Consider the following 26,810-nt stretch of genomic DNA (forward strand, 5'->3'; position numbering starts at 1 on the left):
GTTTTCAGCATCTGTCATCATTGGCCATTCTTAGTTGTTTCCTAGGTCCCCTCACAGGTTCTCATTATCAGAATGCTCAGGAATGATAATTACAGAATAACAGGCCAGGAGGAGGAGGACGAGGAGGCCTCAATGGCCATCTAAAAGGTTGCAAATGACCAGCTGTCTGCAAAGAGTATAAATTCTTACATCCCCCACCATCCAGTCAGAGCTGAAGAAGCTTCTTGGATGAGACGTGAAACGCCTTCAAAGAAAAACAAGAAAGTTCAGTTGCTTCCTGAAAAAAGCACTTTTGGGACAACCATGACCTGGATGACTGAGAACCTCCATAGACAAGGAGGAGGAGGAAGGAGGGAGGGAGGAGAAGGAGAAGGAGAAGGAGAAGGAGAAGGAGAAGGAGAAGGAGAAGGAGAAGGAGAAGGAGAAGGAGAAGGAGAAGAAGAAGAAGAAGAAGAAGAAGAAGAAGAAGAAGAAGAAGAAGAAGAAGAAGAAGAAGAAGAAGAAGAAGAAGAAGAAGAAGAAGAAGAAGAAGAAGAAACCTTAAAAGTCCTAAAGGTGTATAGTTTTGTTTAATAAATAAATTCAGTTGAAGAAATATTTTTGAGGACAATTTAGTTTGACCTGATGGGCTTCACCTCAACTGGAATTGGCAACATATTAAAATACTTTACACCTTCTCATTCTACAGCTATATTATGATTGCCACTGGTATTGTATTACTGAGGCTAATGTCAGGCATGAAAAGTCAGGATCACATATTAAGTCCTAGTTCACCAGATTTATTGCTCATGCCTATATACCAGAATCTAAACAATTGAGAGTCCGCACTAACTTGGCACTAGATAAGAATCAATCAAATTCAAGAAGGGTTGGACTCAGAACTTTTGTGGGAAGATAATGAATCTAAGCTTATTACCTGCTTGACTCCACCTTCAGGCTTTTCCAGCTCTTATCCTATATCTTACATCTGCACCATGTAGGCTCTTTTTCTGTTGGATTGGTCTACTAGCAGAGACCAAATGGGACACTGTGGCTCAATGGCTAAGATGCTGAGCTTGTCGATCAGAAAGGTCAGCTGTTCGGTGGTTCGAATCCCTAGCATTGTATAACGGAGTGAGCTCCAGTTACTTGTCCCAGCTTCTGCCAACCTAGCAGTTTGAAAGCATGTAAAAAAAATGCAAGTGGAAAAATAGGGACCCCTTTGGTGGGGAGGTAACAGTGTTCTGTGCGCCTTCGGCATTTAGTCATGCCAGCCACATAACCATGGAGACATCTTCGGACAGCGCTCGCTCTTTGGCTTTGTGACGGAGATGAGCACCGCTCTCTACAGCTCGAAACAACTAGCACGTATGTAGAAGGAGAACCTTTATCTTTACCTTACTAGCAGAGATGGCCAAATTAACTGTTTTGGTCAAAGAAAACAGTTTTCTTTCTACTTGGAAACTGCTTCTAGACTTTGTGCTCAAGACAGAAAAACAATGAAATTCTGACTTTGGCTTTCGCTGATTAGATAAGTTTGCTGTTATACAAATGACTTGTATATGGTAAGTATGCAAAAGTAAAACAGTTGAAGCTCTATTTATTTTTATTCTACTGCACTGAAAAAAATTGGAAGTTGATGCTTTTTTCCTCCTTTTTTTCCCCTATTCACATTTCTTCTTTCCTTTCTTCCCCTTCTCCTTTTTCCTATTATCTTTACTTCGTGAGGTCGCTGGAGCTCTCTGAGCTTGGTGGTTTTCTTGCAGACGTTTCGTTCCCAAATTAAGTAATACCTTCAAGTGTTAGAAGGAAGCAGGATTGGCTCTCTGTTTATATAACCCCTTTCTGGCATTGATCACATTACCTAGTTGGGTAATGAAACGTCTGCAAGAAAACATATAAGCTCCAAGAATAGCTGAGACACACACACACACACACACACACCAGTTGACACACACGACGAAGACAAACCCAATACACGAGCCTGATAATGGCAGATGAGATTCTGCTGAAATGTCGCTACAATTTTAAAAGCACAACTATAAAGACGTGGGAAAATACCGGAAGAAAGCTGAATACCATACACACAGATTTTTATATGCACACACACACATATGTTCTTTAAAGAGATTGATCTCTGCATGCCATAAATGAGGGGTGTCAAACTCAATTTCATTGAGGGCTGCATCAGGATTGTGTTTGACCTCGGGGGGCGGGGTGTGTGGCCAGCATGGGCGCAGCCAATTCAACATCACTCATGTTACGGGAGCCTGTCGTGGGCCAAGGGCTCTGCCAGTGAAAACCAGCTCCGTTTTTGGCTGCCAAGGCCTTCTGCAACCCTCTGCCAGCGAAAACGGAGCTCAGGGGGTTGCAGGAGGCCAAGGCAGCCGAAAATGGAGCTTGGGAGTCCATTTTCACTGTCAGAGGCACCGCGGGCCAGTTTTCACTTTTGTCAGGGTGGGCACTGGCCAGATCTAAGCACCCCGTGGGCTGGATCCAGGCCCTGGGCCTTCAGTTTGACACCCCTGCCATAAATAAATAATTTTTCCAAACATTTCTGTCTTTCCTTGTGTTCTAAGACAATGTCTCTCTTTTTTTTTTCATAGAAAATCTAACATACACACATATATATGTTTGTTTGCAAGAGATACTTTGGGAAATTAATATATATATGTTTCTAAAAGTGGCTTACTGAAACGGGTAAAGTAACCGCCACAAGTAACTGAAATATGACATCTGTCTTTTTTAAACAAAGGGAAAGAAAGGAAAGAAAGAAAGAAACCACTTCACACACCATTTAAATCTGACAAGTTGGACTTTGTTAACTTGGCAAAAAAGAGGTTTTCATGAAACAAAAATTAAAAAGACTCCAAAGCGCACATATACTACGTTACTCGGGTTTTGTAAAATTGGATTGCTCTGGAAAGTGAATTAATCAACATGATTCATCTTGTCTTTCAAAAAAAAAAAAAACCACGTTTGCTGGCACCTTTTGTTGCCTTGATTTTAGGAGAGGATTAAGTTAAATCTGTCTGAATCATTTTAACACTTTGCTCGAGCCACACGTAACGGTAGTAATCCCTTCCTTTATACAAAGGCAGATGTAGTAACACAAATCTGACTTATTAAGAATGGAGTAGACTTTTGTGATAACCAAGTGGGACAGCCCAACTTCTGATGAAAGCAACACGGGGAGTTTTGCTTTTACAGAACTAAATGTAATTTTAATTGGGAAACTGTGACCATCCTAGGCCAAGTCAAATCTAAAAACACCAGAGAATGCCTGGAAGCCTGGCACTCAGATGAATGCCATCAACAAGCATATAGAGATAAACAACAGCTACCTACCATTCAAAAGAGATTGTCATGCCCCTGTCAGAGACTGAATCCGAAGAGGAAGCTGAACAGCCGACAGGGAGTGGGAATGTGGCTCTGTCGGCTGTGGAGGAAACTGGGAAAGGGCAAAGTCCGGCTGGGCAGAGCAGGGGAGAGATAGAACAAGAGAGAGGGAGTTCAAAGGAAGAACAAGGCCCACCCCCTCTTTATCCTAGGGCACGCAGGGAGGAACGGAGAAGAGAGCAATGTGGGTTGTGTGGCTTATGGGGGAGGAAAGGGCCCTGATTCCCTTCATTAGCCACACCTGGGAATGAAAGTTTATAAGAACTGAATGCTGACTGCAGCAGCTGCTGGGAGAAAACATGATTATATCCTATGTTGTCTTTGCTTGTCTGTGTTCCTTGCATCCTCCCAACCATGTTGAGTTATTGCCATGCCTTCACATCTGGAATTCTTGCTCTTTCCCTGCTGGACTAATTACTTCATTTTGGCTTGAGTGGGCTTATATTTACAGTTTATATTGACCATGTTTTGGTCTTGATTCGTTATAGTCAAAGGCTGTTCCTGGGAGAGTTTTTCTCCAGCCGAAGGTAACCTGGATATTGGGGGCAAAGTTGGAGATAATAAAGGGACTCTTATTGCTTATCTGACTGTGTTGCCTTCGTGCCACGCCCCGGATCATCACAGAGATAATCAAAAAAAGCCAAAAAGGAAACAGAAAGACCAAAACACCTCCTCACCAGCAATCAACACCCAGATGAGCAAAGATTAACACCAAGGTTAAGACTAGACCAACAATCAAGAAGTAAACAAAACCCAATCAAGAAACCGTCAAACAAGCTAACAGTAAACAATAGTCCAACCAAGAAACCAATAAGACCACTCCTACCAACGCTGACAGGACAAGCTATTCGAATATAAACTGAGAGCAAACTCCACTTCCTTCTAGCACCGATGATGTTGCCTAGTTTGTTTATTTATTTATTTTGTTTGTCGAACATGTATGAGAAAACAAGTATGTATGTATGTAACAAGCACAAGTATGAACATAACATATAAACATATAAGTATAAATGGGCATAAGTATATACATAATAAATCAGTATGAATGAATGGGAACAGTAGAACAGGGACAGTAGGCACACAGGTGCACTTATGCACGCCCCCTTACAGGCCTCTTAGGAATGGTGTGAGGAGGTCCATGGTAGACAGTTTAAGGTTAAAGTTTTGGGGGTTTTGAGGATGTAACAACAGAGTCGGGTAGTAAGTTCCAGGCATCTGCTGTTGAAGTCATATTTTCCACAATCGAGTTTGGAGAGGTTTACTTTGAGTTTGTATCTATTGTTTGCCCATGTGTTATTGTGGTTGAAGCTGAAGTAGTCGTTGACAGGTAGGACGTTGTAACACACAATTTTGTGTACTAAGCTTAGATCAGACAGTAGGTGGCATAGTTCTAAGTTGTCCGGGTCCAAAATTTCAAGCCAGGTGGCATAAGGTAATCTATTGCAAACTGAGGAGCGGAGTACTCATTCTTGTGAAATACCTCTGGACTCGTTCAACTGTATTAATGTCCATTATACAGTGTGATTGAACATTTGGCTTTACTTCGTTCAGAGAAAGCTGGGATTGTTTTGACGGACGGCAAGAAAAGTTGTCCAGAAGAAGGAAGGGGGTGGGCACAAGGGGGAAGGCGGGGCTTACTCCTGAAGCCCCACCCCCTGATCTTCTCTGAACCGCATCAAAGGAGGACAGTAACAAATTCAGCCCTTGAATTAGATTCGGTTCCTTGCTGCAGTTTTTCTCCCTGAAACACACACAGCTGGAAAACCTGCCTATATTCCTCACTGGAGGGAACCCAAATCCACTTGTAAATTAATTACAAGGTTTGAACCATTTGTTTTGACAATTTGGGGAGTGTGTGCACTCTTCAAAGGTTGGGCCCAGCCCTGCCTCTCTTCTTTACTTGCCTTCCAAAGCTTCCCCACTTGATTAATCTCCCACAGACAGAGCTGATTTGTAAATCAGGCCATTAATTAAAACATAATTCATCATTATTCTGAATCAGGGTGCAAAAAGGAAGACATTTTGCATTCGCAGGCAGATCCAGCAAGCTTGCCTTCTCTTAACCGAACACCTGCCAACGAGATGGGTTATTTTTTTTTTCCCCCTGCTGAGTTGATCTTAGGCGTAGAAACAATACAGGGGAAAAAAAATAATTTTGAAAAGGTTTGTTCCTCCTGTCTTTTGATTATTGCCATTATTTCTATTATTAACATATCCCTTGCAGGCACTTCATGATGAAACAAGGTCATTTCAACTTGATGAAATGAGAAGACAATTATTACCTGAAGTCAAACATAACTCTGCCGTGCATAAAAGGTGAAGAAATTCCAGTTGGCTCACCTCTCCAATTATAATCAAGCTATGTAACCAGCTCCAGTTGGGTTTTTGGCTGGAGATCTTCAGGAATTATTCTGGGAATTGGATGAGACATGTTCCATCTTATGCCACTGCTATGTTCTGCAGGCTTTCTGTTGAAGCTCAAACAGCTTAAATCGGGGATGTCTAATTAGAGCCATTTCAAAACTTGGGGACTTCAACTCCCAGAATTCCCCAGCCAGCATGGCTGCCTGAGGAATTCTGGGACTTGAAGTCCACATGTCTTAAAGTAGCCAAGGTTGGATACCCCTGGTTTAAACCATATGTCAGTGTTCCAACTAACCAACTCCAAACCAATAAACTCTGAGACAAACATTTCCTCAAAGTTCCATTTTATTACAGTTGTCATATTGGCACACCTGGAAAAGCTGAATCTGAGAGTTCTGGGTTTTCCCTTTCCAAAAGAAAATCAAAGATCCATTCCCCTGCACCAGAGGTGGGATTCAGCCAGTTCTGACCAGTTCTGGAGAACCGGTAGCGGAAATTTTGAGTAGTTCAGAGGACCGACAAATACCACCTCTGACTGGCCTCACCTCCATCTATTCTCTGCCTCCCGAGTCCCAGCTGATCAGCTGGGCCTTCTTTGGTTGCCCTGCACAGGAGAACGGAGCTGGAAAGCAGGTTAGTGGGGTGGGGAGGGAATGAGGATTTTGCAGTATCCTTCCCCTGCCACGCCCACCAAGCCACACCTTGCCCACCAAGCCACGCAATGCTTGCCACAGTGTGTTCCGATCTATAGCAATGAATTAAAACACTTTACAACAAACATGAACTATTTAATCTAGTTGCAAGCAACTCCCTGGGAGGACCTGGAGCTCTTTGATGGCAGGAACTTCTGCTATACAAGTAATCCAGAGGTGGTATTCAGCAGGTTCTGGGCAGTTCTGGAGAACCAGTAGCGGAAATTTGAGTCGTTCGGAGAACCGGCAAATCCCACCTCTGACTGGCCCCGCCCCCATCTATTCTCTACCTCACAAATCCTAGCTGATAGGCTGGGTCTTCTTTGGCTGCCCTGCACAGGAGAACGGAGCTGGAAAGCAGGTTAGTGGGGTGGGGAGGGAATGGAGATTTTGCAGTATCCTACCTCTGCCACCAAGCCCACCAAGCCACACCCACCAAGCCACACCCATAGAACTGGTAGTAAAAAAAATTGAATCCCACCATTGGGAGGGTCACTTTTTTGAGGACAGCAAAGTCCATATTCTGGAGAGAGAGGAGTTCTGGTTTGAAAGAGGGATAAAATAGACTTCATTAAGGCTGAACAGCCCTCTCTCAAGAGGAAAATGGCAACTTTGGGGGCATTTTTTTGTTATACAGGTAGTCCTCGACTTAACAACCACAGTTGAGCTGAGAATTTATATTGCTAATTGAGAAATTTTGCTCAGTGAGCTTCATCCCATTTTACCACTCTTCTTGACGCGTTTGTTTAAGCGAAGTGCCACAGGGGTGACATTAGTCACATGGTTATTTAGTTTAGTTTACTTGATTGTCATTGCACCTCCTACAATGAAATCAAAGACCATCTTTAGTGCACGTCACGACCATGACCATGAAAATAAACACAAACGCACATCCTTCGCCCTCCACACATTGAACCGGAAACCCCCGACACCGCACCGACACTGCGCTAGACAGCAGAATTCGGAAGAGCTACTGCCCTGGGATAGAAGCTGTTTGTGAAGTGAATCTGGCTTCCCCATCAACTCTGCTTGTCAGAAGTTTGCAAAGTGGGGTCACAAGACCCCAGGGTACTGCAACTGTCATAAACATGAGCCAGTTTTCAAGCAGCCGAATGTAAATCACGCGACCATGGGGAGAGTTCGATGCTTCAAAGTGGGAAAGATGGTCATAAGTCCCTTTTTTCAATGCCATTGTAATTTCAGTCACTAAATGAACTGTTGAAAATCAAGGACTACCTGTACTCTTTCCTTTTCTAGTTATCTTGCTTAAGGTAAGGTAAGATCAGGTGTGGAATGGAATGGAATGGAATGGAATAGAATAGAATAGAATAGAATAGAATAGAGTAGAGTAGAATAGAATAGAATAGAAGAGTAGAGTAGAATGAAGTGGAGTGCAATGGAATGGAATGGAATGGAAGGGAATAGAGAATAGAATAGAATAGAACAGAGCAGAGCAGAATAGAATAGAATAATAGGGAACAGAACAGAAGGAAGGGAAGGGAAGGGAATAGAAGAAGCAGAACAGAAGGGAAGGAAGGGAACAGAACAGCAGAATAGAATAGAACAGAATAGAATAGAACAGAATAGAATAGAATAGAATAGAATAGAATAGAATTCTTTATTGGCCAATTTGTTTCCGGTGCATATGCTCTCAATGTACATACAGCAATTGTGATATCATTAATATAGTCATTGTAAAATACATTCATCATAAAATATTAGATACATTAGATATAATATATAATAGATATACATTATAGATAGATAGATAGATAGATAGATAGATAGATAGATAGATAGATAGATAGATAGATAGATAGACAGACAGACAGATAGACAGACAGACATTAGATATATTTCCAAATGATGCATTTGAATCCTCACCAGAGAGACCACCTACTCCAAAGTACAAACTGTATGTAAACAGCAGTGAGCAATTCTGCTTACTACCCCTTGTCCTTCTTTCATTCTGCTGGACCAAAGCATTGTTTGCATCATGGCACCATGTCTTTCGTTGCGTCTGCCCTCCTCTTGTCTCCTGCAAGACACAGCTGTCACTACATCAATTACTGGCATTCATCTAGCTGTTCCCACCATGACCCCAACGGACTCCTTGTTCTCTCCTTGTTGACAGTTACTCAGGTTTGGGGCCAAGATGACCACCAGCTACTGACCTTTCCAAATAAAACCTTATTATGGCAAATTATAAGTAAGGAAGCAGTGGAGTCTTGGGTCCAATTAGATCTTGCCTTCTCTAATATGGCTTGAGGGCTTAAATTACTTAGATGAGACAGAGATGAGAGACAATGGCAGAGAATTTAATCTAGTATCGTTTACTTTATTGTCATTGCACCTCCTACAACGAAATTTCAGTATACATTATAACTCTAGAAATAAAACACAAACACCCATCCTTCGCATTCTATACAATTGAATTGAAGACCTCTGATATTGCATTAATATTGCACTATACAGTAGAATTCAAAAGAGCTACTGCCCTGGGATAGAAGCTGTTTTTCAGCCTATTTTGTCCTTGTTTTTATTACTCTGTACCATCTGCCAGATGGTAATAGTCCTTTTTTTAAAAAAGGATGCCCAAGATGAGATGGATCTGAACTTTCTTAAGGCAGCGGGAGCTCTAAAGCTCTTCTGAAGAGGGGAGAGGGCAACCAATGATCTTCTGGGCAATGACGTTGACCCTCTGGAGTGCTGTCCTATCTGCCACTGTGCAATTGGCAAACCAGACACAGGTGCAGTAAGTTAAGATACTCTCTATGGTGCAGCAGTAGAAGGTCACCAGTAGTTTTTCATTCAGTTGTTCTTTTCTGAGAAGCCTCAGGTAGTATAATCTCTGCTGGGCCCTTTTGACCAGAGCTGCAATGTGAGCCCCCCAGGTCAGGTCCTCTTTTAGGGTAACAGCCAGAAACTTAAAAATGGCCACTTGCTCCACTCGGTCTCCATTGATAAGCAAGAGCTGGATGTCTGATCTGTTCCTTCTATAATCCACTATAAGCTCCTTGGTCTTATTGGTGTTGAGGATCAAGTTATTGTCTCCACACCACGAAAGCAACTGGTTCACCTCATCCCCCCGGAGATAAGTCCCACCACTGTTGTATCATCTGCAAATTTAGGAATAGTATTACTGGCAGGAGTGAGGATGCAGTCATGCTCATAAAGAGTATAGAGTAAGGAATTCAACATGCAACCTGTTACCTGTACTGTGCCTCTCATCTGATTTTCAGCTGGTTTGAAGCCTTTTTTGGCCTCCAAGAGGTTTGACGAAGGCCGCTGAAGGCTTTGCAGGCCAAATAATAGGCCCATTTCATTACTCCCATTATTTCTCACCGATGCTACCTGTTCGTTCAAACCAGTACAAACCAGCAGCATCCCACACTGGTCTAAAGCAGTGGTGATATTCTACTGATTCGGCCTGGTTCTGCTGAGCTGGTAGCGCTGAGGAACAGCAGACACTGGACTGGTTCTCTCCGATGCTTTGCTGTTGGACCCGCCCGCCCATCCAGGTTCCCATACTCACCTTTATTCCCTGCATTTGAGGTGAGTTGGAAAGCCTCTGCACCTGCACAAAGTGTGCATTTGGCGTGAACATGCGTGGAAAGTGTCTGTGAGCATGCTAAGCACGCCCACCAAGCCACGCCCACCAAACCAGGGGTAAAAAGTTTTGAAACACGCCACTGAAACACATATGTCCCTTTTCTCAGTGCCGTCGTAATTTCAAGCAGTCACTAAATGAACTCTTTTATGTCAAAGACTACCTGTTCACAGTGAAATAAGGTATGGGGATACAGGATGAAAGGGGGGGGAATAATCCAGCAAATATTTCAAGGAGAGATTCTGAAAAGAATATTTTTACTGCTAAATTGCTAGTCGTTTTCTTGACAAGTTGTCTATGATTTTTTGGAGGGGCAGGTTTTCAGATAGTCCTTGGGACAATAATTTATATGAATTTAATATTGTTCAGTAAAACAACACAAAAAGACCCAAGGGAAACTCCCTTCTAAGGGAAGCATAAACTGACGGCAATGACATCACCGTTTTTCATTTGAACAAGGAATTCCTTATGAGGGCAATGTGTCACTTTAATCTTCAAAGTGGTTGACAGGTCTTCATTAAACAAGCTTAACAATAATCCACCTTTTTTCTTTTTCTTCCTTTGGATTTCCAGCACCTGAGATCTCCAGTACAAGAGGCAATTTAGAACCAGAGAATATTATGCTTAGGTTCAAACCCTGATATACTCAACTGTGATTTTTGGAATAAGACACAATTGGTTGGGTTTGCATGATATTCTAAGCCAAAAACCAGCAATCCATGTTTTGACTGAAAGTCGTGTATGCGTTTAGCCTCAAAAACTAAACCAGGGCCCCCATTTCCTGATATTTTCCAGCAGAAATAAAAACATTTGAAAGGGGACAACAAAGGCAAGAAAAGATATAATGGATGGATTCTTCATACGTTTTAGCCTCCAGTCTCCTTATCATCTTTGTTGTTCTTCTCTGCACTCCTTCCAGAGTCTCAAAAAAATTTTTCCTTCTTTCATTCTTGCAACAATCTTGTCTCAACTCTTGGAAATGGCCACCGGCTTAATTTTTCTCAAGAGCTATGAAGTTAGATCTTCACAGTGAGCCAGGATAGAGCTTCCATATGCAAAGGCAGTCAATGTCTTGGAGACAAATTGCGATTGAAGACAATTGAATGGCCTTCTTATTAAGCTTTTTGGGATCACCTTCATGTTCTCCAGAAGTTAGCTTGGGTCCTGCACAGAAACCTTTTCTTAATTCCTTCTTTTAGTAAATTGCCCGTAATCCTGCTTTTTATTAAGCTAGACATACCCAATTCCTGCAACCATACTTCATATGTTTTATCCTCCAGTCCCTCAATCATCTTTGTTGCTCTTCTATGCACTCTTTGTAATCTCAACATCTTGTTTACATTGTGGTGGTTTTTATATCAATAGAAAGTCCCTACAGAGAGTGGTGAGGACAGCTGAGAAGATTATAGGACACTCACTTTCTGTAATTCAGATGGCTGCTTACAATCACTATGTGCTTAGAGATCAAAGCCTTATTAGAGACCTCACACATCCACTACATGGTCGGTTTCCATTGCTCCCCTCTGGGAGGAGGTTTTGAAGTATTTCTAGCCGGACTTCCAGATTCTGTAACAACTTTGTTCCCTATGTCATCCATCTGGTAAACTGGCAAGATTCGTTTCTCTCACCACGTACATGTATACACCCGGACTAGACTGTGTTGTTTCTCCATGTCATATAATATGTTTTTCCATGTCATATAATCGGGGTGGGATTCTACCGGTTCACACCGGTTCTATAGAGCCGGTTGTTATGCTTCTGTGCAGTTTGGAGAATCAGCAAATTGTGTCCTGGGCTAGCCCCACCCCGCCCCTCTTCTCCTGCCTCTCTCCTCCCCACTCAGTCAGTCCTTATCGCACATGCATGACATTGCATGCATACCCAACATTCTCCTCCGCCCAGTCACTCCTTGAGGTATTTCTTTTTTCCCCTCCCAACGATCAGCTGTTCTGATTATCAGCTGTGCTAGGATCCCCCTCACTGTCTTACTGATTCACCCAGGAGGCTTCCCTGAGGCCCAGCAGGCAAAAAAAAAAAATAGGGGGTGCTACAAAAAAGCCACACCCACCCAGTCACATGGCCATACTCACCTAGCCATGCCCACCTAGTCATGCCCACCTAGCCACGCCCACAGAACCATTGTTAAAAAATTTGAATCCCACCCCTGCATATAACATATAATAATATATAATACATCTCCATGGCATAATTTTGTATTTATTTATTTATTTTGTCATGTTGATGTAATGTATATAGGATGTGGTGATCCTTTGAGACCTGTATGTGATGAAATTTCATTTTAATGTATGCAGATTAGTGTATATTCAAAGTGACAATAAATTTATTCTGTCTGTCTGTCTCTGGCTGGCTGGCTGGCTGGCTATCTGTTTTTCTGACTTTCTGTCTGTCTGTCTGTCCATCAGCTATCTATCTGTTTTTCTGTCTATCTGTCTATCTATCTATCATCTATCTATCATCTGTATCTATTTGTCATCTTTCTATCTATCTACCTACCTACCTACCTACCTACCTACCTACCTACCCACCCACTCAGAGGTGGTATTCAGCAGGTTCTCAACAGTTCTGGAGAACCAGTAGCGGAAATTTTGAGTAGTTCGGAGAACCGGCAAATACTACCTCTGACTGGCCCCGCCCCCATCTATTCTCCGCCTCCCGAGTCCCAGCTGATCGTCTGGGTCTTCTTTGGTTGCCCTGCACAGGAGAACGGAGCTGGAAAGCAGGATAGTGGGGTGTGGAGGGAATAGGATTTTGAAGTATCCTTCCCCTGCCATGCCCACCAAGCCACAACCACAGAACTGGTAGTAAAAAAAAATTCAACCCCACCACTGTATCTGTCTGTCTGCCTGCCTGTCTGTCTGTCTGTCTATTTGTCTATTTAACTATCATTTCTTTCTGTCTGTCTGTCTTTCTATCTATCTATCTGTTTTTCTGTCTTTCTATCTCTCTATCTATTTATCTATCTATCATCTGTCTGTCTTTCTATCTATCTGTCTGTTTCTCTGTCCATCTGTCCGTCCATCCACCCATCCATCCATCCATCCATCCATCCTATCTAAAGTCCAGTATAGGACTTTTTTCAATGCTACTTAATTAAGCTGAAGAAGACATTGCAGTTTCCTCGATGCTGCCGTCACCACGAATCCTGAAGGATGATCCTGAAAGGAGAGGTGGGTTGGGGGGGGCAGAGTCAGGGAATCCCCCTGTCTTCCCTGGGGCAAAATAGTTCGGTGGTGTGAAGACACCTCTTTCTCCCAACACGTTGCCATTCACGGAGCAAGACAGGAGCGCTAGCAGGCAAAAGAGGCCATGATGATGGATTGGGAATTTTGGGTTGTTGTTCTTTTGTTCTTTGGGTTTTTTTTCAAACTCCAGCCAGGTGTTTCTAAGTAACTTTTCATAAATCTTCCTGGGTGAAAAGCTCTGAGGAGAGGGGTGTGGAGAGGAATAACTTCATCAGGTAAAGTCATTACCAAGATTTACTGCATCAAGAAAGCACGTTTTTTTGGGTGGTCTTTGGAAGTTTTGGTTCTTCTTATTGGAAAAGAATCTAAATTAGAAGCAACCAACTTTCGGACTTCAACTCCCTGGCTGGGGAATTCCGGGAGTTGAAGTCCACGGGTTGCCAAGGTTGGGCAAACCTGATCTAAATCGTCTTCTGCTCTTGAATACACACACACACAAACACACACACACACACACATTTTCTTTTGATAAAATAATCCATCCGAATTAAGAATCGTTAGGCAATAAAGGTATTCCTTAACTTATTCCTTAACCTAGCAATTATTCAGAGTTATGATGGAATCCACCCCACCCCCCAAAAAAAGTTTTATGACCCGGTTATGAAGTTCTAATTTTGCTCCTGTGTCTTTCCCCCACAGTCACATGACCAAATTTCAGGTGCTCCGGAGAGCCTCTGGAGCCTAGAGAGGCCATTTTCGCCCTCCTGGAAGCTCAAGGAAATCCTCCAGAACCTGAGGAGAAAGAAAACGCCCCTCCTGCTGTGGTGCAGGAGGCCAACTAGGCCACGCCCACCATGGCCACGCCCACCCAGCAACCAGACAGACATTTTTTGAAGCCCACCCCTGGTTAGCAGTGAAAGGAATCCAGGCCACCAAAGAACACAACGGCTCAACACCATCAAAGCTGACAACCACCCAGAGCACAGAACAACTCCAAGAAGAATGACCCCTCAATCTGCAAACCATCATACATTCATGTTGGTTTCCAAGCGCCCAGATTTTGATCACGTGACTGTGGCTGCACTCTAACCATTGTAAGTGTGAGAACTGGGTGTGCTGCTGTAACTTTGAATGGTCGCTCAACAAATCGTCGTAAGTCAATGACTGCCGGTATACTCCGTGTTCCATCCAAGAGTTCTTAGCCAAAAGCGGCTCTGATATTTTCCCCGTTTGAATTCCCCGCCATGTCAATTTTGCATGATCGTAAATATTAAGCTGTTTTTGGACTGCTACCGCATTCTTTTCCTACCACCCAGGAGTTAACGATGGATGGGAAATTCCATGTTTACTGTTTAATTAAACCGTAACTCCCTCCAACAGGTTTCTAAATCGGAGTGGCTTTTCTTTATTTTTGCAACATTTGTTTGAATTTCTATATAAACACGCAGGTGTATTTCCCCTAACTAATATATGGGCTTATTTTGGTCATAGCTCCTAGGACTACCTTGACTCAACTAGAAAAATCAACAGAAGTACTGAGGTAGACGTCCAACAGCCAAGCCCAGGACTGTGGGCTAGATTGTGACCAAAACATGTCCATAAAAATAACCAGGCATTGAATTTGACTGAAATGAGACTTAACATTTAACTGAATAACAGATTTGGAAGGGATCTTGGAAGTCTTCTATCCAACCTCGTGCTCAAACAGGAGACCCTACATCATTACAGGCAAGTGGATGACCAAACTCTTCTTAAAAGCTTCCAGTGTTGGAGCATTTACAAATTCTGGAGACAACTCGTTCCACTGGTTAATTGTACTCCCTGTCAGGAAATTTCTACTTAGTTCTAGGTTGTTTCTCTCCTTGATGAGTTTCCAACAGAATTATCTTTCTCCTTGCATACCCAACCTTGACTTTCATGCAAGTAAGCAGAAATGTGCTCCTATATACAGCATGCTGTTTTACAAAGCCTCTTCTTACCTTTCTTCTCCCCTTCCATCCCTTCCCCTTCCTCCCTCCTTCCTTCCTTCCCCTCTCCGTCCCTCCCTTTCCCTTCCTCCTTCCCTCCTGCTATTCCTTCCACCCTCCCTTCCTCTTTCCCTCCCTTCCCTCCTCCCTCCCTTCTCTTCTTCCCCCTTTCTCTCTCTCTTCCTTCCTTCCTCCCACCCTCCCTTCCTCCCTCCCTTCCTCTCTTCCTCCCTTCTTTACTCAATCCCTCTATTCCTTCCACCCTCCCTTCCTCTTTCTCTTCCTTCCCCCTCCCTCCCTTCTTTATTCCCTCCATCCCTTCTTCATTCCTTCCCTCTATTCTTTCCAGCCTCCCTTCCTTCCCTTCTCCCTCCCTCCTTTCCTCTCTCGCTCTCTTCCTCCCCTCTTCCCTTCTTTCCCCTCTCCTTCCCTCCCTCCTCTCTCCCCTCCTCCCTCCCTCCCTTCCCTCCCTCCCTCCCTCCCTTCTTTATTCTCTCTCCCTCCCTTCCCTTCTTCATTCCCTCCTCCTCTATTCCTTCCTTCCTCCCTCCTTCTTATTCTCCTCCTTCTTCTTCCCTCCTCCTCCAGCCTCCTTCCTCCCTCCTTCCTCTCTCTCTCTCTCTCTCTTCCTCCCTTCTTCCCTTCTTTCCCCTCTCCTTCCCTCCCTCCCTTCCTCCCTCCCTTCCTCCCTCCCTCCCTCCCTAGAGATTTTTGTGAAAGCTTAGAGATCATCATCAAAACAATTCCCGATGGTGGTCACACTGGAATGCTGAAAAACCACACCCCCTTTTTTGCGTTCCACCTAATGTTTTCTTAACCTGCGGGAAAGAATCCTCCGCCATGCACCTCTTTTCAGTTGCCATGCTCAGACTCCTTGTGTAGCCCGTGACTCTTCCTCCCGTCTCCCAAGGCCATTCTCCCACACCATTGCAAATCCTGGATCTGTCCATTTGGTCCTGCCAGACTCTTGGGTGACGGAGACCTTGAGGAACTTTGACTTGTCCTTGACACTTTAAAACAAAAGGATCAAAGTCAAGAGGAAAAGCATCCGGCAAACACCCCATCTTGGTAAGATGACACCATGTAGGGTACCCAAAGATGCAAGCTTCTCACCACACCAATTGATTTTGGGGCTATCACCTTTGCAAGACGAAAAGGGGAACGTGCTTTAAAGGTTTCGGTAGCTCAAGCGAAGAGGAAGTGGGACCCTTTTGAAGAGGCAACAGATCCACTTTGCTCTTTCTCCTCGTCAAAGCCACTGAAACTTTTAAAAAAAGAAAAGAAAAAGGTAGAAAAGCCAGTTCCCCATCTGCTTCATTCTTAGAAAATAGAGATTTTCAGTTAGGAATTAATTGATCCGGTTAAATTAAGGTGCCAGGAGCCATAGTGGTTAGAATGCAGGATTGCTAATTCTGCCCACTGCCACCAGTTCAATCCTGACTGGATCAAGGTTGACTCAGCCTTCCATCCTTCTGAGGTGGGTAAAACGAGGACCCAGTTTGTTGGGCGATAATACACTGACCCTGTCAACTGCTTAGAGAGGGCTGTAAAAGCACTGTGAAGCAGTATACAAATCTAAGCGCTATTGATGTTGCATGCTAAAACCTACCAGAAAGCTAGCTTTACCCTGCTACCTCGGCTACGAAACCTATCTAAGGTCAGCTTTAATTAAAACTCAGCTGATTGTGCAAAGGCATTGGCACAGTCTCTTCCTGACCTGGTTGCATACATAGTACAATCACAGCTTTGTAATTCAATCCAGTGCATATCTTCTCACAACCATTGCAGGGGCCTTAGGCAATTTAGTGACATCTGGGAATTGCAGGCTGCAAGTCCCGTCATGTCTAATTCACAAAGAACCCTGGTACAATCATTCAAAACCATGTGGAATCCACTGAATTGGCCATCCCTAACAGTGTGACCTATCAAGAAAGAGAGAGAGAGAGAGAGAGACAGACAGACAGACAGACAGACAGACAGACAGAGATATTAAGTTGTAGTTCTACTCCCACACCATTCTAAGGCTGTTCATCCCATATTGTATAGCTAAAAGTCTGTAAAGATTCTCAGTCCTCCAGGTCATGGTTGTCCCAAAGGTGCTTTTTCAGGAGGCAACTGGACTTTCTTGTTTCTGCTTTGAAGATGTTTCACTTCTCATCCAAGAAGCTTCTTCAGCTCTGACCAGATGGTGGGGAATGGAAGGATTTATAACTCCTTGCAGATAGCTGGTCATTTGCATCCTTTTAGAGAGCCGTTGAGGCCACTTGGAGTTTTGTTTGTGCCCTCGGGGTCTCCTGAGTGGTGCAAATGGGTGTGGAGCCTTCTTGGAATGGCGGAAAGGACTGTGTTGTGGAGCTGTGCTTCCTGCAGGATGTTTTTTCTGCCTTGTGACCCCTTCACTGTTGAAGACAGGCTCAGGTTGATGGGGATGAGTCTGGGTTGTCTGCATCTCAAACTGGAACCACACATGGTTCCTGTAGTCTGCAATTTTTGGAAATAACAATAGCCCTTCGACTTATATACAGCTTCAACTTATATACGGCCCTTTTGCAGAGTCAGCATATTGCCCCAAACAATCTGGGTCCTCATTTTACTGACCTCGGAAGGATGTAAATCGAGGGCTACCCATAACAAGCAAGAAAGGCTGTACAGGTAATCCTGACTTACAACTCCTCATTTGATCATTCGAAGTTACAAAGGCACAAAAAAGTGACTTATACTAAAATCCACCTGTGGTTGGAGAAAATGACGAAAAAACACATAGACTTGAAACCAGAGGTATTTTTATTGGGAATTTTACCTGAAATTTATAGTAAAGATTTGAAATACCTGATTGTAAATGTATTAACAGCGGCTAGGATTGTATTTGCTAAAAACTGGAAAAATGAGAAGATACCATCGCAGGAGGAAATCATTAAGAAAATATTGAAGTGTGCTGAAATAAGTAGATTGACAAGTGAAATTAGAGAACAAGAGGATAAACAATTTTATAAAATTTGGGATCTTTTTTATCAATGTTTAGATAACAAAGTACAGTAATGAAATATGTAAATTTTTAGAAAATAATAAATATATAAAGATACTTTTATTTTATTATTGTTACAAAATGATTTTAGGATAGACTTGGGATGATAATATGAATTGTTATACAATAAATTAAGTAAATTATGGTTGTCTTGTAAAACATGAATGAATAAAAGTATAGTCAAATGATTGATTTAATAATGATACTAAGGTATTTAGTTTTTGATTGACAATATGAGATTATATGTAATGTAATTGTAATTGAAGACTACGAAATAGAAGCACAAAACAATTTGTAAACCAACCGACACACTGTATGTACACTTATGGAAGACAGCTTGATATTTTTATGTTTTGTTTGTTTATGTTTCTTTTTAAAAACCAAAAAATCTTTTTTTTTAAAAGTGACTTATGATCATTTTTCATACTTAAAACCATCGCAGTATGCCCATGGTCACAACACATCATCAAAATTCTGAGGCTTGTCCACTGACTCATAGTTATGACAATGGCAGTGTCCCACGACTCACATCAAGGGTAGGATGCTACCAGTTCAGCCCAGTTCTATAGAACCAGTAGCTTGCGAAGAGCAGCTGACACCAAACTGGTTTGGTGTTTGGCCCATCCGCCTACCTGGGCTCTAGGCTGTCCTTTATTCCTGACTGCATTCCAACTCACGTTAGTAATACTGTTGCTAAATTTGCAGATGATACAACAGACTTATCTCCGGGGGGATGAATCTGCCTACCGAGATGAGGTGGACCGGTTGCTTTCGTGGTGTGGAGACAATAACTTGGTCCTCAACACCAATAAGACCAAGGAGCTGATAGTGGATTATATAGAAGGAACAGATCAGACATCCAGCCCTTGCTTATCAATGGAGACTGAGTGGAGCAAGTGGCCAGTTTTAAGTTTCTGGGTGTTACCCTAAAAGAGGACCTGACCTGGGATGCCCACGTTGCAGCCCTGGTCAAAAGGGCCCAGCAGAGATTATACTACCTGAGACTTCTCAGAAAACAACAACTAAATGAAACACTGCTGGGGACCTTCTACCGCTGCACCATAGGGAGTATCTTAATTTACTGCACTTCTGTATGGTTTGCCAATTGCACAGTGACAGATAGGAAAGCACTCCAGAGGGTTAATGTCATTGCCCAAAAGATCATGGGTTGTCCTCTCCCCTCTTTGGAAGAGCTTTGTAGCTCCTGCTGCCTTAAGAAAGTTCAAAACATTCTCAAAAATCCATCTCGTCCCGGGCAACCTTTTTTTGAACTATTACCATCTGGTAGATGGTACAGAATAATAAAAACAAGGACAAATAGGCTGAAAAACAGCTTCTATCCCAGGGCAGTAGCTCTTTTGAATTCTGCTGTATAGCGGCGCGTTGGTGTGGTGTCAGGGTTTCCGGTTCAATGTGTGAAGGGTGAAGGAAGTGTGTTTGTGTTTATTTTCATGGTCATGATGTGCACTGAAGATGGTGTTGGATTTCGTTGTACGAGGTGCAGTGACAATAAAGTAAAGTAAACTAAAACTCAGCTGTTTTGAGCGGCCCGGCTGAGTTTGAAAAAGCAGGAAACAAGAGGATTTTCAAACGCCGCTCACCACTTGTCAGCTGTCCAGGCGGCACAGCTGATGATTTCTTGCAAACGCATGTTATGGTTGGCATGTTATGATTGTCTGCAGTTCGGAGAACCGGCAAATCGCTCCACTGGCTGGCCCCACCCCTCCCCACCCACTCACTCCTTACCTGGCATGCGAGCCACCCCAACTGGGCTGGTTTGGTAAGTTGCTATTTTTCCTTTTTTTTTTTCCTGACCATCAGCTGTTCTGCTCTGGGGAGATTTAGGAAATCCTTGGATTTCTTGCTTTCTAGCTAATCTAAAAGCAGAGCCGAACCTTCCTTAGGACTGAAGCTTCTACTTTTCAGTGCAGATTCAGGTAGCCTTTTGCTGATAGATAGATAGATAGATAGATAGATAGATAGATAGATAGATAGATAGATAGATAGATAGATAGATAGATAGATAGATAGATAGATAGATAGATAGATAGATAGATAGATAGATAGATGGATAGATAGATAGTGAATCTGTGATTCTGTGAGCAACTCAATCTGCCTGCCTGTTTTGCCTGCTTTTGGGTAAAAGTTGCCCTTTTTTATATATAAAAAAATCAATATTTACATAAATATTTATAATATTTACATACAAGCCACGCCCCCCCAGTCACATGACCACCAAGTCATGTCCAGTCAACAAGCCATGCCCACCCAGTCACATGACTACCAAGCCACACCCACAAGTTAGGCCACACCCACAGAACCGGTTGCTCAGAAATTTGGATCCCACCCCTGGCACACATGATCCCCTTTTGCAACCTTCTGGCAAAGCCAAGCCTATGGGAAAGCCACATTCGTTTAACGACTGTGTTACTAACTTAACTGCTGCAGCGATTCACTTAACAACGGTAGCAAGAAAGATCGTACCCTGGGGCAAAACTCACTGAACAAATCTCTCCCTTAACAAGAAGAAATGTTGGCTCAATTGTGATTGAAAGCCGAGGACTATCTGTGCTGGATGAAACCATATTTGTGTGTGTGTGTGTGTGTGTGCGTATGTGTGTGTGTGTGTAGTCTTTCAGAGAAGGATCAGTAGCGGAAGAACCAGTAGCGGAAATTTTGAGTAGTTTGGAGAACTGGCCAATCCCACCTCTGACTGGCCCCGCCCCCATCTATTCTCCACCTCCCGAGTCCCAGCTGATTGGCTGGGTCTTCTTGGGTTGCCCGGTACAGGAGAACGGAGCTGGAAAGCAGGTTAGTGGGGTGAGGAGGGAATGGGATTTTTCAGTAACCTTCCCCCTGGAGTGAGGTGGAAATTGGGATTTTACGTTATCCTTTCCCTGCCATGCCCAAGCCACTCCCACCAAGCCACACCATGCCCACCAAGCCACACCCACAGAACCGGTAGTAAACATTTTTGAATCCCACCACTGAATGAAAGCTATCATTTCACTGGGGGGGAATCCAATATTGCAATGACAATATCAATAAGAATTCGATTCTGCCGATATTTATTTATTTGAAAAAGCACACCCTTCAGCGCAGGAAGGACATCTTCCCACTTGCCCTAAAACCTTCAACGAGAAAGACGCAGTTAGCAGTGAGGCCCAGACGTCTTAATCCAGATGACCTCTCTGGCAGATTGACACCTTTTGGTTACAAACCTACCTACCTTGGAAGAAACGCTTTCTATGTACAATTATGGCTTTTCCGGGTTGTAGGTTATGCAGCGGGGGAAGCAAGCAAGCAATCTTGGCAAACCTCTCCCAGGACCAGGTGAGCAGAACAGGTGGGGGGGCGGCGGAAAAAACAAGTGCGTACATGTAGCTGGAGATTCACTTGGCTGAGCAATGAGCAACATGTTCTCCCTTCCTACGCCGTGATGAAGAACCAGCTGCTAAAGTAACAGGCCGAGTAACTTTTCACCTAGAAAAGCCAATCCTTCAGAAAAGCGCCCAGGGTTCAACTCTTATGCATATCAGACAACCTGTATCAAAATCTCAAGCCATCTCATGTTATCGACATCCAAAGCAGGGGTGGGATTCAAATTGTTTAACAACCGCTTCTGTGGGCGTGGCTAAGTTGGTGGGCATGGCTTGGTGGTCACGTGACTGGGTGGGCGTGGCCAACTCAATATCACTCGCATCTCCTCGCCTGGCCTCTCATGACTGTGGGGATGCTGCAACAGTCGTAAGTGTGAAAAATGGTCATAAGTCACTTTTATCAGTGCCATTGTAACTTTGAATGGTCACTCCACACAAGCAAAGTACTAGCAAAGGAGGGGAAAAAAACTCCAGAGAAGTTCCTGAGACAGGAAGCCTAGTCCTGCCAAGTATGTAATAAGAGTTAACGGAGAGGCAGTTTCTGTAAGCAACACCAGAATGTTTCCTTCCTGCCTTCCTTACAGGATTAGGCCAGTAATTTCTTTTAACAACCGGTTCTCCCAACTGCTTAGAATGTTAACAACTGGTTCTAGCAAATAGGTGTGAACCGGTAGAATCCCACCCCTGATCTAAAGCCCCATTATATCTTATATCTTGCAAGACCTCTCATGGACTATGAATGCTAACATGCTTGCGAGGAAGGCACAGAAGAGGCTGTACTTCCTGAGAATGCTCAAGAAGATAAATCTATCTCAGCATCTACTTCTGTCCTACTACCACAACACCATTAAGAGTGTCCTGACCTACAGCATTCTTGCATGGTATGGGACCAGCTCTGTAGCTGACAAAAAGTTCTACAGAAATCATTAAAACTGCCCAGAATATCATTGGGCTCCAGCTACCAGCCCTGAACAACATCTTCGCCTCTCGCTGTTTGAGGAAGTCGCATAACATTCTCAGAGACTCTTCCCATCCTGCTCACAATCTTTTTGGACTATTACCTTCTGGCAGAAGATACAGAACAATTAAAACTTGGACCACACAAAATTCTGGGAGTTGAAGTCCACAAGTCTTACAGTTGCCAAGTTTGGGGATCCCTGATTTATATATATATACAGATGGTCCCTGTCTTATGACAACAATTGAGCCCCAAATTTCTGCTGTTAAGGGAGACCTCCATTAAGTGAGTTTTCCTCCATTTTATGACCTTTCTTGGCCCTGTCATTAAGTGAATCATGGCAATGAATAAGTTAGTAACCCGGTTGGCTAAGTCAATCTGGTTCCCCATTGACTTTGCTCGTAAGAAGGTCACAAAGAGGAATCATGTGATCCTGGGACACAGCAACCATTATAAATATGAACCTCCTTTGCCAAACATCTCAGTTTTGATCACAGGATCATGGAGTTTTGATCTCAGGATCATGGAGACTCAGCAAAGGACGTAACTGCGAAAAATGGTCACCAGTCATATTTTTCAGTGTCATTATAACTTGAATGGTACAGAGCAGGGGTATTAAACTCGATTTAATTGAGGGCCACATCAGGATTGTGTTTTCTGAACAGTTTTTATCCCAGAACTATAACTGCACTTAAAAATGAACTTAAGGACCGCCATCAGTGAGCTGTTGGACAGTATTGTGTTGTGTGGATGCTTGTGTATTTTTAGGTGGTGGGGAATTTTGGCAGGTGGGGAAAGTATTTGGGGATTGTCATGTGTGTGTGTGCGTGTTGGGTCTGGTATCTAGGTGTTATGTGAATTTCATTGTATGGGTATACTGTGTATATACGTACAATGACAATAAAGAATTCTAATTCAAATTCAAATTGGGCATGTAGGGTTCGTTCACTGCAAAGATAGAACTAGGCCCGGAATGTCAAACTCAAGGCTTGCGGGCTGGATTTGGCCCGAGAAAGTGCTTAAATCCAGCTCATGGAATCAGCCTGGAAATATCAAAGGACCGGCCTGCAGTTCCTCTGGCGGCTAAAATGGACCACATGTAGAGGGGCCCCTCATTTTCACCCTCCTGCAACACTCTGCTGGCCAAAAACGGCCCCCAAAACAGGCCAGAAAATGGCCTGAAAAACAGCCACTAAAACAGGCCAGAAAACAGCCTGGAAATGGACCATGCAGTCTGTTTTCGGCTGGCAGAGTGCTGCATGAGGTATCCGTCCCACCTCCCCAGTTGTGGGATTCAAAAAAAAATATTACTGGTTCTGTGGGTGTGGCTTGGTGGGCATGTCAGGGGAAGGATACCGCAAAATCTCCATTCCCTCCCCACCCCACTAACCTGCTTTCCAGCTCCGTTCTCCTGTGCAGGGCAACCAAAGAAGATCCAGCCGATCAGCTGGGACTCAAAGGGAGGCAGAGAATAGATGGGGTTGGCGGGGCCAGTCAGAGGTGGGATTTGCCGGTTCTCTGAACTACTCAAAATTTCTGCTACCGGTTCTCCAGAACTGGTCAGAATGTGTTGAATACCACCTCTGGACCTACCCATATAGCAGAAATTCCCATCCTCAAAGAGCTCCAGGTCCTTCCAGGGAGTTGCTTGCAACTAGATTAATTAGTTAATGTTTGTTGTAAAGTGTTTTAATTCACTGCTATAGATTGGAACACACTGTGGCAAGCATTGTACTGCTGTTCAAAGAGGCAGATAACTAAATAGGTGGAGAGATACAGCAGACAGATAAAGGGTATTAATACTTACAAAGCTCTGGATCTTCTTACAAGTATTAACTAATGAATAATGTTAAGCAGGGAGATAATAGATTCAACTGGAAGATAGGTAGGAGGACATGATGCCGTTGGATAAATGCAACACACACGCACGCACACACAAGCTTTTTTGTGAATAACTCAACCTGTGAACATACCTAATACTCTTTCCTCTTCCTAGTTTCCCTACAACAACAGCCCAGTATGGTAGGTTGAGCTAAGAGAGATTGGCTGGCCCAAAGTCCCCCAGCTGTTTTTCATGCCTAAGGCAGGACTAGAACTCACAATCTCCTAGTAATTGGTGCAACATCACCCAGCTGACTTTCATGCCTGAGACCGGACTAGAACTCACAATCTCCCGTGATTGGTGCAACATCGCCAGCTGGTTTTCATGCTTAAGACAGGATTAGAACTCACAGTCTCCTAGTGATTGGCCCAAAGAAAGTGGGAGGGAGGGAAGAAAGAAAGAGGGAAGGGAGGAAAGAAGGAAGGGAGGAAGAGAGAGGGGGAGGGAGGGAGGAAGGGAGGAAGTCCTGAATATTTTGCCCAATAGCAGACATCTCTTCTGTTAGTGGCTTCATTGTTGTCTGCCATCTAAATTCTAATTTGGCATCTACAATCTATTTATCACATGTTTATGACTCTTCTGCCCACATAGTCTAATTGTGAAGTTGAGTGAAAGGTTAAATTAATATCAATTCAGATTTACTACCAAAGCCCCGGTGTAAACAGACAAGAAGAGTATCATAAAATGCACCAATGTCAGTCCTGAAGGATAATTACATTCCAATTTTCATACTAATGGGAAATACAAGCTATTTCAATGCTCTGTGGCAGAATGAGGATCAAATGAATTTTGCCCCTGATTTCTATAAGATAATAATGTCCTTAAAATAGATTTTGATTTACATTACTGGTAGCAATGTGCCTTCCACATAGCAAGTATGATTTGCAAAATTAATCCTTTTTTTTTTTTTTAAGCAGAGTAGCATTTGATTAAGAAAGGTTTTTGTGTGTGCCTTACCAAATGTATATTAAGATACCTGCCCAGAGGGGACAACATGAGTTAATTAACATGGTTACAAAGTTTAGGCTTTAGGTAACAGTTTGTAGATCAATTAGTTTGATATAACTCCTACTCTTTCTGACAATAAACCTGTTAGGCTGGAATTACCAAAGCATCATTTCTTTATCCAAAAACGAAAGAAAGTATATTGGAAGCACTTGAATGCCATCAAATTTAGTGAAATTCATTTGAAAAAAAAGTTGTTATTAACTAATCCAATCCAATCTTTACTGGGTTTTTCAGAATTAAAACAGAATGGTCGCGCAATTGGGAACTGCAAATTTCAACTAACAAATGCTCTGTCCTACACATTGGCAATAACAATCAGAACACCAAATACAAGTTAGGTGGCAGCGACCTCGTACAATCCTCACTCTGTCAAGGACCTAGGAGTACGCATCTCAAACGATCTAAGCCCCAGAGCTCACTGTAACACCATTGCCAAAAAGGCATTAAGAGTTGTTACGCTTATTTTGTGAAGCTTCTTCTCTGGCAACATTGAATTGTTTACTAGGGCATACAAAACCTTTGCCAGGCCAATTCTTAAATACAGCTCGTCCGCCTGGAACCTGTACTGTATATCAGACGTTAACACGATTGAGCGGGTCCAGAGGTATTTCTCGAGAAGAGTTTTCCACTCCTCCACTCACAATAGAATTCCCTCCGCCACCAGGCTTGAAATTTTGGGTTTGGACAATGTGGAGGTGCTCTGCCTGTGGACTAAGCATAGTACACAAAATTGTCTGCTACAACGTCTTGCCTGTCAACGACTTCTTCAGCTTCAACCACAATAACACACGGGCAAACAACCGATACAGCCTCAAGGTAAACCACTCCAAACTCGATGGCAGAAAATACGACTTCAGCCACAGAGTGGTCAACGCCTGGAATGCCCTGCCCGACTCCATGGTTACAGCCTCAAACCCCTCACAGCTTCAACCTCAGACTGTCTACCGTGGACCTCACCCTATTCCTAAGAGATCCTTAAAGGGGGCGTGCATAAGGACATCAGCGTGCCTACCATCCCTGTCTTACTGTTCCCATTTATCTGCATTTACTCCCTTTGTTCTTGTTTGTGTTCATACTTACACTTGTTATTTTGTCTGTGTTTGACAAACAAATAATAAATAAACTATCAGTTGTCTAAGTAATTTAAATCGAACCCATTGAATGTTGTGGGAAGTTTGGCCTTCATCTTGGCCCACTAATGCAGATGTGATATAGAGTATGGGTAGTCTCCCTCTTACAACTGCCATTGAGCCCAAAATATCAGTTGTGAAGTGGATGTTAGCCCCTTTTACAATCATTCGCTTTGGTTGTGAAGTGACTCTCTACAGTGGTTAAGTTCGTAA

This window comes from Pseudonaja textilis, chromosome 5 (assembly GCF_049901715.1).
Source record: "Pseudonaja textilis isolate UNSWEBS1 chromosome 5, rPseTex1.2, whole genome shotgun sequence".
In the NCBI taxonomy this organism is placed as follows: domain Eukaryota; kingdom Metazoa; phylum Chordata; class Lepidosauria; order Squamata; family Elapidae; genus Pseudonaja; species Pseudonaja textilis.